Source organism: Dromiciops gliroides, chromosome 1 (genome assembly GCF_019393635.1).
Source record: "Dromiciops gliroides isolate mDroGli1 chromosome 1, mDroGli1.pri, whole genome shotgun sequence".
Lineage (NCBI taxonomy): Eukaryota > Metazoa > Chordata > Mammalia > Microbiotheria > Microbiotheriidae > Dromiciops > Dromiciops gliroides.
The window spans coordinates 265,723,991-265,739,394 of NC_057861.1; the positions used below are offsets into that span (position 1 = coordinate 265,723,991).

The following is a 15,404-nucleotide window of genomic DNA, read 5'->3' on the forward strand; positions in this document are numbered from 1 at the left end:
GCTTTTTACCAGAGCACAAAAATCAGGAAAGGTATGACTCTTCCTCATCCTTAGGAAGACAAACTTCTCTGTGTCCTATCTATGTCACTTCTTTCCCCATAATGTACCTTTAGGTCCTCCAGAGGCACAAGGTAAAACTACCTTGGTACACTCTTCCCAATACAACTATACCCGTACTCTATGTCACCCATCCTACCATTTGCTACATTTCCCCAAGACTTATATCTGCATTACAGTACCTCCCTCTACCCCACTGAATTAGTCCTAGGCACAATTTTATCTATTTATACCTCTTGAATCCATCAATGGACCCATACTAAAAAACTTTGCATCTTAATGAGATCTGCAAAAGTTTGTTGGCATAAACTTGAGGGCATTTATTTATTTATTTGTTTGTTTGTTCACTCATTTATTAATTCATTCATCTATTTATTCATTCATTTAATTAATTAATTAATAATGTTGCCTTCCCCGTTTGAATGTGACCTCTTTGGGGGAAGGGATTATATTTACTTTTTCTTTAAATCTATAGTACTTAGCACATTGCCTGGCTCTTGGTAAACACTTAAAAGCTTGTGGAGTTAATGAGGTTCTGTGGGAACCTAGTTTCACATGAAAATGAGAAAACAATATGGTTTGGTGGTAGAGATGAACATGTTTCTTTGATATTCCAACATGGTTGTGATTTCAATCAAAGAAAGCATCTTTATAGTGGAACTTTGAAAAAGGAATATTCTTTGTCAAACCAATTATCCTTATTTTTGGTTGAAAAAACATGATTACTTTATTAAGTGATATGTCCCAGAATTGCCTACTTATATATGACACTCATATGCATATATATATATATATATATACACACACACACACACACATATACACACACACACGCACACACACATATGGAGAAATACTCTTGATACATAATTATTCAGGATATACAAAATAAAAATATATGCCATCAATGCCATCAGAACATTTCTCATTGCCTCGTATTGCTGGGGCAAAGGTGACAGAGGTCATAATCATGAATTTTTTTTAACATAAAAGAATTATCTGTTTTTTCAGCATTTGTTATGCAACAGGATTGTTGTGACTATAACCAAGTGACTGTTTCAATACCCTAGGAAGAGGATTCTTAAAAATGACCTATGAGCAAAAGGAAAATATCATTATCTGAATGTTAGTCCTTAATGTTACTTCTATGTTCATTTAAATTTTAGTGAGATTTGTGCTAATCTTCCCACACTAAATTTCCCATAGGATATCTTATAAGCAACAACAAGTACTCAGAGGGTGAGAAACGTCTGCATTGACATTTAAATTGCCAATCTATTGCAACAAGAATTAACCATTTTCTGGCTGCATAGGGAATATTTATGTCCAGATTCAATGTGCCCTTTCCTTTCTATTGAATGTCCCTGACGTGTTAGTAACACTTGAAAATGATTCCTAATAAATGAATTTCATTGCCTCACGGACTACACACAATTGCAATATACATCAAAAGTATTTATGTACTCTCTCATTGAATCAAATAAAAAGCAATCATGAATGTTTATATAAATATGCCTATGTAGTCCTGTAAAGTTGATTACTTCTGCAAAATAAATATAAAAGTTCTAGACTGAACTAAGCAACTTCTCAGAGCTAGTCCTCTTGAGATATGGTTTGACCTGTTTTTATAATTAATGATAATATTTTGTATGAATCCTTAGGCTAGAATTTTGAGCATGGTGTGAGGCTCCGTTTCTTTTTGAAGCTTAGTAGGATCAGTTGCTCCTGTATGACCAATAAAGAATCTCCATCACAAAGAACTGATGAGACCAATGGGCTGGTGACAAGTATAGTGTCAAACCAGTGGACAGCTTCTACATTACATGTTCCTAGTAGTACAATAATTATAGTCTTGCTAAGGCCCTTTCTTAATTTTTATTTTCAATTCCCAATTTTTTCCCTCTTCTACTCTCTCTACTACCTATTGAGAAAGCAAGTCATTGAAGTACAATGACAAGACTAAAGTCCACATGTCTGGACATGGCCCAGGATGCAGTGAATGACCTTGTCATTTTCAATGTCTGACCAAGCTCTAAGTGCTCCATAGCATGTGCTTCAGCCACCTTCATGGCTGGTGGAGCAAATTATTTTCATCCACCTTTTTCATTGGGGGAAATCTTCACATGCTTGGGTTGGATACCCCACACCCCCAATTCACCAATGGGTTTGTGGCCCACTTATTACACTCAACCTAGGTTAGTACATTTGCTGAGAATTTTCTGGGTGTATTCATTGCATATGCTATAACTTTTTGGGGCTTCCACAATTAGAGACAGTCATGGATTCCCAGTAACAAGTCCTTGGGTCCCAAGATGTCCCTGACTTAGAAGTTGGGAACTACAGAACCATACAGACTGGCTGATGGACACCAATAGTGCATAAGGAACCCTGAAAAAGTTCACACTCAAGGCGCTAGTCCTCCTTAAACACCCACATTTTTCATTTAAAATTATATCTCCTTTAAATTTATCTCAGTAAATTAAATATATTTCATTAAAATTTTATCTCATTTAAAATTATATTATGTGTGAAGTCATGCTAAATATATTTATTTCCACATAAGCCATATTAAAAAAAGCAAGAAAAAAGGCTTCAGTCTGAAATCTACATTCATTAGTTCTCTACATGGAGGTGGATAACATTTTACAGAATGAGTTCTTTGGAACTGCAATGGACCATTGCATTTACTAGAGTTATTGTTTCATAGCTGCTTATCTTTACAGTATTGCTGCTACCGTGGAGATTGTTCTGCTAGTTCTGTTCACTTCACTGCATCAATTCATATGTCTTTTCAAGTTTTTAATGAAACCTTCCTCTTTATAATTTTTACATCTCATCCATATACAATAACTTGTTCAGCCATTCCCCCAATTAATGGAAATGCTCTCAGTTTCTAATTATTTGCTGCCACAAAAATAATTGTTTTAAATATTTTTGTACATATAGGTCCTTTTCCTTTTTCTTTGATCTCTTTGGGATACAGACCTATCAGTTGTATTTCTGCACTAATTTGCGTGTCACCCTTGCGCAAGGGCCATACTAATCCTTCCCTGTATCATTCCAATTTTAGTATATGTGCTGCCAAAGCAAACACTATCAGTTGTATTTCTGAGTCAAAAGTCATGCACAGTTTTATAGCCCTTTGCACATAATTCAAAATTATTCTTCTGAATGGATGGACTAATTTACAGTCCCACCAACAGTACATTAGTGCAACTATTTTTCTACATCCCCTCCAGCATTTCTTATTTTCCTTTTCTGTCACTTAGCAAATCTGATGGGTTTGAGGTGATACTTCAGTTTCCTGTGGTTTTAAAGAATGCAGGGCACAAGGCAGTGTGGGCTGGTACTACCTTTTGCAGTACTTTGCTTGTATATTGACTACTTATCAAGTGCATACATAGCTTGCCTCACTATCACATAACAAAACCAGCCAGCTCCAATGAAAAATTAAAGGATCAAGTATGGGATATTTCTTATTTAAAATAAAGTAGGTTGAGAGAGAAAAAGAGCAGCAACCACTCTTATCTAGTTTCCAGTAACAACCTTTCCCTTCTCTAAACTCCCCAAATACTTTATCTATATCTTTCTTATACACTTATCTCACTTAAATATAACCTGTATCTTCATGTTTACACACACACACACACACACACACACTCTCTCTCTCTCTCTATTGTTTGCCTCAGGGGCCAGAGTGATCATAGTTTGGGAATAAAAATAAGAATGATATAATTAAAAATTTTAATATGATGTGTCCCAAAACCCTTAGGGTATATCTTGAGTGCAGCTTGAATAATTAAACAGTACTAAGGCTTTGAGATCATTCTGTATGGTTCTGTATTTCCCAACCTCTAAGCCAGGGACATCTTGGGACCCAAGGACTTGTTGCAGGAAATTCATGACTGTCTCTAATTGTGGAGGAACATGCATGTAGCTTCTGTCTTTTTGAAGGTCTGTCTATTGGCACAGTGCATAAAGCACTGACTCTGGTGTCAGGAGGATCGAAGTTCAAATCTCACCTCAGACACTACCTCTGTGACCCTGGGCAAGTCACTTAACCCCAATTGCCTCAAAACATCCTGGGCCATCTCCACTCATCTTGATATACATCTTGCTACTGGACCCAGATGGCTCTGGAGGACAGAGTGAGATTGCTGACCCTACATAGCCCTCCCTCATTTAAGTCCAATTCACTGCAAGTTATGATATCACCTGATGTCATGGTCCTCTCTGAGAACAAAGGACAAATAACAACAATCAGAAGTTGTGCTTCAGCAACATAGCCTTTCAGAATTCAGTGTTACCTTCCCACCTCAATGAGTGAGAAGAGAAAATAATATTCTCATTTCCATTTTTGTTTTTGGGGGCAATTAAAATAGTCTTTGAGGGTTTTGCTTTATTTTATTTATTGGGACCTTTATTGAGAATAAACCAAATTACCCAGTGACCTAGACTGATTAAAAAAGGATAATTGGCATATAATTATTTATGATTAAGCACTAAGTATATGATTAAACACTAAGAGATATAAAATTATATGCTGAGGGAATAGATTTAAATACAGGGTATCAAGTTTTAGATAGCAGATATAAAACAAAAAACATGAAAATTCACATTAAAAATAGTTGCTAAATACACTATCAGTTGTACATCTAGACATTTTTGCCAGTAAATTAATATTTTTCTGTGCCAAGAGTATTGAACTAATATGAAACTCAAGTTGAATTTTAAAATTAGGAAATATTTTCTGATATTTTACTGATGTTGCTGTAAGGAAGAAGGGGAATAACAGATATCATTAAGTCATTTTCATCAAGAACAGAATATGATCTGGTTATGAGGCATGGCAAGTAGACAACTATATTTGTCAATTGGTACCCTTATCATATCAGAAAAATTTAAGAAAGGCTTCTAGGACATAGGGTGGAACCCTATTGTGAACTCTTAGGAGGACAAGTTTGGGATTACTATTTGAATCACTGGAGGGAACTTTTTAAAAAATAATAAACATTTTTATTTAAAGTTTTGAGTTTCAAATTTTATTCCTCCCTCCCTTTGCCCCTCCCTGAGGTGGTAAGCAATCTGATATAGGTTATACATATGCAATTATGTAAAACATTACCATATTAGTCATTTTGTATAAGAAAACTTGAATGAAAGAAAAAAATGAAAGAAAGTAAAAGATAGTATGCTTCAGTCTGTGTTCAATCAATATCAGTTCTTTCTTTGGAGATGGATAGTATGCATCATCATTAGTCATTTGGGATTCTCTTGGATCATTATATTGCTGAGAATAGTTGTCATTCACAATTCTTTATCAAACAATATATCTGTCACTGTGTACAAGTTCTCTTGGTTCTGCTTACTTCACTATATGTCAGTTCATACAACTCTTTCCAGGCCTTTCTGAAATCAACTTGCTTGTCATTTCTTATAGCACAATAATATTCTATCACCATCATATAGCACAGCTTATTTAGCCATTCCCCAATTGATGGGCATTCCTTTGATTTCCAGTTTTTAGCCACCGCAAAAAGATCTGCTATAAATATTTTTGTACAACTAGGTCTTTTTCCCTTTTTGGGGGTGTCTTTAGGATATAATCCTAGCAGTGTTACTGCTGGATCAAAGGGTATGCACAGTTCTACTGTCCTTTGGCACAGTTCCAAATTGCTCTCTAGAATGGTTGTAGCTTTTCACAATTCCACCAACAGTGGATTAGTATCCCAGTTTTCCCACATCTTGGAGGGAACTCTTGAATTGATGAACTCACAGATAAAGTTGAGTATCTTAATTCAGACAGCAAGCAAAATATTATATCAGCAATCCTCACTTTATAAATGTATTATGGTCCAAAGTTCATGTGTAACTTACTTCTTTGAAACCAATAATGATTTACTTGGTGATTAAATTCACAGTTCAATCTATAAAAGACTATAAAAATGAAGACTATAAAAATAGATGACATATTTCAGTTTCTAGGAATGGACTAATGCCACACATGTACCTTGGAAAGGCAATAAATATGGACAGTGGCCTAGGCTTACAATTGAATAAAAGGAAGAAAAAGGCATTGGATTTGGAAAATTGGATTGGATTAGTAAAATTGTACCACTTTCAAAAACTATTTTGAGGTTTTCCTTGTCCCTCTCACTTCATTTTTTAGCACTTGTAAATTTCTTGTAAATTTGTAAAATAGCTTGTAAAATAGCTATGAATCACAGAATGTCATTATCTCAGAAGAATGTTAGAATCTTAAAGCTGGAAGAAGTGATCTACCCCATTTGATACCAGAACAAGAATAACCTTAACAACATCTCTCAAGTGGTCATCCAGCTTTGAGTTTTATTTGTCTTCAGCTATAATGAAGCTGACATTCAGAATAATGTTCTTGAATAATTCCACAATCTTAATCCAATTACCACCCTTTAGAATGGCCAGTCTTTTAAAATATACATCCATCCATATATATATATATATATATATATATATATATATATATATATATATATATATCCTTGATATAGGGTTGTTAAACATGGTTTATTAGAAAAAGACCAGAAACATTTTTTGAAGTTTCTTCAATCATTCATTTGTACCATAGTTTGAATGAAGAATTTGAAAATAATTTTTGACAATGAATAAAATAAAAATAACATCAGGTACTAGGAATTTGAAAAGGGGGAGGTAGATCACTGAAAAAGGAAAAAAAAACTAGAAGAAATGGTATAGAATAGGATTATATCATGCACCTTATTGATATTTTTCATCTATTTCACAATTTTTCCCAGTGGATGCCCTGATCCTTTTATGTCTTATGGTACTTGTACATCTTGCATAGTGTCTAGCAGAATGAGAAGGCAAATAATAGATACTCAATAATGACATTAACTGATTAGGAATCATTGCTTGACTATTTCAAAGATCCATGTTTTCATACTGAAGAGTTCCCCTTCTAACAGAGTTAGAAGATCCTGACTCTGCCATATTTAATAGATGGCTTGACAGTTTCATCGAGAAGTCAAAATACAGGTAAAATACCCTTTTTTTTTTTTTAGCTCTGAGCAAATGTTTATGAATAAAAAAAACCCAAAAGATTATTTCTACAGGGCTTAATTAAGTTGACTATTTCAATTCAACTCAAGTCTTCCATGACAAACAATGTCATATTTTATGCTGGAAGAAAGAAAATAAATAAGACATGGCACCATTCTAGGTTTGTTGCTGCAGAAATGGCAAGCATATTAGTTTTATTATTATGACCAGTAGGAGGAGCTGAATTGCAAGGTATAATTGAAATGGCTGATGCAAAGTTTTACCTGATGTCAGTGGGGACCTTATTGTGCCATTTAGAAGGGAATAAATGAGGTATGCAGTATTGACTCAAATTACTCCATGAGAGCTCATAAGTCTGGAGACTGAAAGCAATATGCTTACAGACTAGTTGGGAAGATGAAAGAGGTTTACCAATATGAAACTAATTAGAATATAATAAGCATACAGGAAAGGTAGAAACCAAGTGATATAAAAACTCCAAGGAGGTAATTATAACTTCTGATTGGAAAATAAAGGATAGTTTAATAGAAAAGGAAGCACTTAAATCATATTTTGAATAGTGAAAATTATTTCAAGAGATTGATATGGAAGGAAGTCTACCTTAATATAGGAGATGATGAAAGTAAAATCAAGAAATTAGAAAAGGATAGCATTACATCCAAGAAAAATGAGCAATCCGAAGTCTGTTAAAGATGTGGCCTTTCTTTTTTCTACAGCCACACTGTCTCCTTGATCTCACCACCTCATAGCTTCTATTATCCCCTCTCTAATTTTTAATTTTTCTCTCAATTACTTATTTTGTTGCTGCCTACAAACATAACCTGATGTTCCCTTCCTTAAAAAATGTTGATTTGACACCATTATCTTGTTTAGCTATCATTTCATTTCTCTTTTCCTTTTCAAGTGATAAAAAATAGGAGAAAAAGACATTTCTATTCATTATCTTTACATAATTTTCCCACTCTTCTTGCTCTCATAATATCTGGCTTCCAACTTTATTATCCAATTAAAACTGTTCTCTCCAAGGTTAACAATGGTGTATTAGCTGCTAAATTCTTTGAACTTTTCTCAATCTTCATCCATCTTCAGTCCTCTGCAGATGTTAATACTTTTGACTACTTTTCAGAGAATTTTTTTTCATTTGTGGGTTTTTAGCATGCAGCTTATCCTATTTTAATTCCTTCCCATCTCATCTATTCTGTATCTTTTATTGTATTATTGTCCATCTTTCATCCCCAAAGACAGGCTCTTTGCTTTATAATCAATCCTTTAGACAAGTGGCAAAAAGATCTTTCTAATGCAGGTGTTGCTCCCCTACTCAAGAAGCTTTAGAGGTTCCCTATTGTGTCTACTAGAAAAGACAAACTCCTCAGCTTCTTATTTATAGTCCTACAAAATATGGTTCTAGTTAACCTTTCATTCCATGTTCCAGAAAAAAATAGATAACATTCCATTTTCTGAACTCAGCATTACCCCTTTTTCTGGCTGTCCCCATACCTGGAATGCTCTTCTTCTTCCACTCCAACTAATGGCCTCAATGGCTTCCTTTTAAGTCCCAACTAAAATCCCACCTCCTACACAAAGATTTTTCAAACCCCTCTTAATTCCAATGCATTTACTCTGTTAATTATTTCCTACTTATCCTCTACATAGCTTGGTTTCTTATATATTTATTTGCATGTTGTCTGTGCCATTTGATTGTAAGCTCCTTGAGGGTAGGAATAGTCTTTTGCCTCTTTTTGTATTCTCAGCACTTAGCAGAGTCCCTAGCATGCAGTAGGCACTTAATAAATATTTATTGAATTGAATGGAATGGAAAATTGAACCTCTGTCCCCTTATACAAGCATTCCCTCATACCTAGAACATAGCCCTTCTTCATCTCAACTTTTGAAAACCCCCAAATTCCTTCAAGATTCAGACCATGTGGCTCATCCTCTGGAAAACCTTAATCATTAGTGTGTTTGACCATTTCACACAATCATATTTATGCATATATGTATTGTATGTATATATGTATGCATGTATATGACTTGATATCACCAACACCTAGCACAGTGCCTTATACATAATAAGTACTTCCTAAATGTTTATTGATGATTTGTTGAATTGGTTGTAGAGTGGATGAAGGGGAAGAGTGACAGATGAATTCGGAAAGGTAGATTTAGAGGCAGATTTCTGAGGACTTTGAACTCAACAATTCATTTTCAAACTGTAATCATTAAGTATGAACCATATACCAAGAACTTTTCTAGGTATTGAGGACACACACACACACACAGGAATTTATATTATGTTGGAGGTGATATGGTGGGAAAATGGGGTACAGGTTGGTGGGAGTTGGGGTTCTTGGGAATTCCTCTTTAAAGAATTACACCCTCTTGCATACAAAACGTAGTTAGAATAAGGTGATAGTTTATTTAGGAGCAAGGGAAGGGAAGGGTGGGGGGAGGGAAACCATGAAAGAAATCCTTGGACTTTTCATGGGGAGATTTGGCATAAAGCACATGGCTCAGAGGTACCAAATCTCCTCGAACAGGAGACCGGAAGGTACTTTTATAGAGGACTGATGGGGGTGGACCATCTTCCTGTGGAAAGTTCCTTTAGTGAGGGAGGACCATCCCCCACTGGTGGTAGCTGGGGGAATTGGGTGAGCAATGGAGGACCATCCCCCACTGGTAGTGACTAAAGGAATTGGGTGAGTGGTAGCTACAGATCCCTCTTCAGAACACAAAGGTCGCAGCCACACCCAAATTTATCTCCCCAGGGTAAGGGAGACCAGAATGAAGGGTAGGAATCCCAAGCTAGCTCAGTCCCATTTGGTTCAGCTTATCTCTCTAGGCGTTATCTGTCCTCTGGTTTAGTTTCTCAAGGAGAAGCTTCCTTGATGTGCCCCAGAGAATGTCTGGGGTGCACCCCATGACCGAGGGAAAACAAATACACATTTAAGTAAATTCAAAACATATATTAAATAACTTAGGTAGAAAAATAAGGAAATATGCATTTATTAAGCAACTACTATTAGCCAGGAACTCTGCTAAGTGTTTTTGAATATTATCTAATTTGAGATAATGAGAGTTAGTGGGAATTATTTAAAGAGAAATGACAGTTTGTTAAAAATTGAAAAGGAGTTACATAGGGCACAATAAAAGATTAAGGCAGAATAGGATAGGGGAATGGGAGGGATAGGAGTATGGAATAATTGTGTAGCAGCAGTTCAGTCAAAATCACAGAGATTCTGAGTTGACTTATAGTGAAGCCGTCAGTCATGTCTTTCACAGTAGCAAAGATAATGTCAATCTGATTATTGAACTCTAAGGAGATAAAAATAAGGGTGTGAGAGTGATATAGGAACAGTAGCAGGACAGATGTCCAAATCCTGATCCTCCTCGATGGTCTGGTCAAGGGTCTATGGAATAGCTAAGATTTTTCTGTTTGTGGTGCACACCCTCAGCCAAACCAGCTAAATACTTAGTATAAAAAGTTTTATTATGGGAGGAGAGGTTGAGGGGTTTGAGGCAACTGAAAGAATGGTTCCTGATATACAGACATGGATATAGATTATATAGAGATAGATAAATAGATAAACAGACACATAGAGAGATAGATATAGATATATACATAGATATATACATATATAATGCATGAATATATATATACACATGTAAGTATATATACACACATGCATGCATGTATACACATATATAGACACAAAAATATCCTCAAGTGATTGAACATAATTAGTATCTTCAGTATTACATAATCACTGCTACATATTAGTGATATATAATCATTAATATATGAATGCAATTTGGTTGTGGACTAGGAAACAGCTAAGAGGCCTTAAGAACAGAGTATTGTCCTTGGATTCAGGATAAACTGAGTTCAAATCCTGCCTAGGATACTTATGAGGCTATGTGACCATAGACAAGGCACTTGAACTCTCTCAACCTCAGTTTCTTCATCTGTAAAATGGGGATGATAATAGCATGCATGTCAGAGGATTTCTGATTGGATCAAATTCAATAAATATGAAAACTTCCCTTGTAAAACACTACTCTTCACAGATACCCTGATCTCTAGTCCTTTGACCTTTCAATTCTTCCCTAGGCCATTTCCCTTGCAATGGTCACTCTCTTCTCTTTTCCCCAACTTGACCTTTTGTTGAATCAGTTGAATTCTATACTGTCCTTCTCTCTTGAATCCTTATCCCTTTTATCCTATACCTCTTGGCCCTTTGCGGTTAAATCCCTTAAAAAGGCCCTTGACAATAAATGTCTCTACTTCCTCTCCTCTGCCTCTCTTTTGTAACCATGACAATATGGCTTCTAATCTTGTCATTCCACCAATACTTCTCTTTGATCTCTTAGTTGCCAAATCAATGGGTTTTCCTTAATCCTCATTTTCCTCAAGCCCTCATTAACATTGTTGATCATCCTTCCTCCTCCATACTCTTTTCTCTCTAGGTTTTAAGGACACTTTTCTTCTGATTTTCTTTATAACTATCTAACTGCTCCTTCTTTGTCCCCTTTCTGGGTCTCATCGAGATTACACCCTATAACCCTTAGTTTTCCCTCCGAATTGTCCTGAACTCTCTTCTCCTCTTCCTCCATACTCTTTTACTTGGTGATCTTACCAGCTCCCACAGATTTAATTGCATCTCTATACTAATGATTCTCACATTTACCTATCCTGCCCCAATTTCACATCTTCAACTGCCTTTCAGAATACATACATACATATATGCATGCATGCATATATATATAATATACAGATACATACACATGGACAGAGTCTCTATATCCTTGAGATTTGTAAACTAAGAGTGGATCAAAGCAAAAGGAATTCTGATTTTCCTCATCACCATTCTTGTCATATGATTGAACAGAATTAGTATCTCCAGCTTGATATACATGTAACAAAAGGGTCTCAGAAGCAAGAGGGGGATGCCTGTGTCAATCCCAAGCACAACTATCTTGATCTGTTTATGCTCCTTGCTGAGTGTGGATGCTGGAAAATATAAACACAGATATAATACACACATATATTACACATATAAAGATATGTGTGTATATGTATATATGATTATATATATATATATATATATATATATATATAATATTTACTTAGTTGCCCATGATATATTATAGAGACTGAATTATATTTTAACATCACTATGCTGCTGAAATAGAAGGAAATGGAATTTTTAGAGGCTCTCAGAGCATTGGAAGATGTGTTTGAGAGAATACAAAAGTGGATGCAGTCTTGATCCTATTTCCAGGGGGCACATCAGACTGTGAAATGCTGCTGTCATGCTGGGCTTCAATGATCAATCTGCCCAAATGGCAGAAATTTCATTAGTTTGTGGCACAATCATCTCATTTCCAGTAGTGGGGAAAATAAAACTACCATCATTGGAGATAATTCCAAATTTTTATTCACTTGTCTCGGTGTGTTTCCCCTCTGCTTTCCAGTTACATTCATCGCCATCCTTTTCAAGGAGATTAAAGAGTATGAATAATCTCTCTTTACTGTTCTGTTTTCAGTACTTATAAACGTTAAGCCTCCTCACTATGATTTTTTTTTCTTTGACTGAAAACATTATATGTTGCATGTTCTTATAGTAACCATAAAATTATCGACTCATTGCTGGAAGGTACTACCAGGGGTCTATCCCCCATTCTTCAGACAGGTAAACACCTAAATAATTCAAAACAGATGGCTACAACCTATTTTAAGAACTCCAGGGATGGAAATATGACAGGTTCCCTTGGTAGCTGGTTCTAGTAATTAGTCACTCTCACAGTCAAGATGTTCTTCCTTATGTTTAAGCACACTTTTTCAATGCAAATGAAGCTCATTTCCTCTAGTTCAAGCCTCTATCAATTGAATAGTATCCTTCCTAATAAGGACTGGTAAGCATGCTGCCTGGTATCCTGTAAATCTAATAAAAAGAACATTAAACCGAAAAGAAGGAGGGAGGAGAAAACTCCACCAAGCCAGATACAATAGGGAATAGCTAGAGAAGAGAAAGAACAGTAGTAAAGGTACAGAGAAGTTCAGATAAGACAAAAAAAATCCAAGAAAGGAGCAAATAATAAAGCCATGTTTATTAGATGTCTATTCAAAAGTGCCCAAAGTGTGGCTAACAAAAAAGATAAATTAGAATTTCTAATACAGGTAGTCAAATTTGACCTCATAGGAATTAGTGACCCTCAGGAGGGCGATTAGAATAAAGCTCTGGAAGGGAAGAATTGTTAAAAGAAAAAAAAACAACGGGATAGGTGAAAGGAATATAATTTTTGAAAAACAAGATATACCTACACTTCCAGGTCATGTGGCCAACAAGATGGAATTCTATATATTTTTTCCTGCTCTAAAAATTGAAAGAAAGGCAGAAAGACAGAGACAGAGTTAAAGAGATGGAGAAACAGAGAGAGAAAAATTATATAAATTATACTTGAATCTATAGGAAAAGAAAGTAAGGAATTCAACAAGAGAACAGCCTTATGAATTAACAGGAAAAATGTTAACTCTTCACCTGTTCATTTTTTACCCCTCATTTTAAAGCAACCACACTCATAATGGGGCATAAACAGATCAAGTTGTGCTTGGGACTGACACAATCATCCTCCTCTTGCTACTGAGACCCTTTTGTTACATGTGTATCAAGCTGGAGACATTAATTCTTTTGAGAAGGATGGTGAAGGGGAACATCAGAATTCCTTTTACTTTGATCCACTCTTAGTTTAGGAAATCTCAAGGATATAGATTTTTTTTGGGGGGGGGGCAACAGGGGTTAAGTGACTTGCTAAGGGTCACACAGCTAGTAAGTGTCAAGTGTCTAAGGCTGGATTTGAACTCAGGTCTTCCTGAATACAGGGCTGGTGCTTTATCCACTGGGCCACCTAGCTGCCCCCAAGGATATAGATTCTTTATCCAGAGTATGCTGCCCACACCTAACCCTACAAAAAGAAGCAGAAGCCAACTCAGCCAATGCAAAGAAGGAGAAAAGTCAGGAACAGAACTGGGGCAGGGGACTTATGTGAGCATTTACATTGGGTATGAAGAAAAGAGGGCTTAAACATGGCGAGAATTGACTCTAGCTCCATATCTTGCCTTTTCCCATGAAGCTCATTAGTGCGGAGACCATACTGGTGAGAAGTAAATTCTTCAGCATGGGAGGAGAATAAGGTAGTTTTGCAGTTCATCCATGGAACAGTATACCCACCTTTAAAAAAGTATCATGAAGTAAGCAACAGGGATATTAAAAAAAAAGATAATTAGATAGATGATAGATACCTAGGTTCATAGATTCATAAAAAATAATTACATTGACAGAAATATAATGTGATAATAAAAATATAACTAATAATTTTAGAAATGTTTTTTCATTTTATACTCACAACAACCCTGTAAGGTAGGTGCTATTTTTATCCCCATTTTACAATTAAGGAAAGTGAATCCAACCACATTCAAGTAACTTGCCCAAGGTGAAACAGCTATAAATTTCTGAAGCTAGATTTGAACTCTAATCTTCCTCATTTCAACCCCAACTCACTATCCATTTAAAATTTAATTACTTTATATATTTACTCTAGATTCACATATGGACACACATGTAGACATATGTATGTGTACATGTGTATATCCAACTTTGAAAAGGAAAAAATAATTTGTCATCTAACAATTGTATTGGAAGGGAGAATAAATACTCAAACATTAAACATTACAAACTTTTAAAAGTAATTAGTATAAAATGGCAGAAGTTAAACCAATATAGGATGAAATACAAATTCCTATGAAATCCCAAGATAGTATAGATCATAAAGATGTCCCAAGATGGTTAAAAAAAAAATGAAAAAAAACATAAAAAATACATTAGAAGAAAAAATGTGTTAGTACTTGTGACCTCCAAAGTAGAAGTAATTATCAGAATGGAACAATTTGAATGCAAGGTAGTAGGTCCCTTCCCCCCAAAAGTGAAAGAAAAATAAGAAATTTCTTGTATAAATATATAAAAGTTAAAAAATAAATCGATGAAGAGAAGGTAAAGACAATAACACTAAAAGAACACATGATACCTGTATAAGCAAAATGCATTGATCTCAAAGGTAGGATTTATATAGACAACTCAGGGATATTAGATCATCAGAAAAACGTAACACATTTGTAATGAGCAATACAATGCAAAAAATAATACAAGAAAATTTTCCAGAACTTCTGACTGCAGAGAACAAAGCCCTGATTGATAGAAAAACAAAACAAAACTTAAATTTAAAGCTTTAAG

The 15,404-nt window shown here is 35.2% G+C and overlaps 1 non-coding gene across 1 annotated transcript; it reads right to left on the reverse strand.

The window, feature by feature from the left end:
* Window positions 1-3,043: 3,043 nt before the first annotated feature.
* LOC122737671 lies at window positions 3,044-3,151 on the reverse strand. The gene has a single exon (XR_006354479.1). It is a non-coding gene; the product is annotated as a U6 spliceosomal RNA (small nuclear RNA).
* Window positions 3,152-15,404: the final 12,253 nt, after the last annotated feature.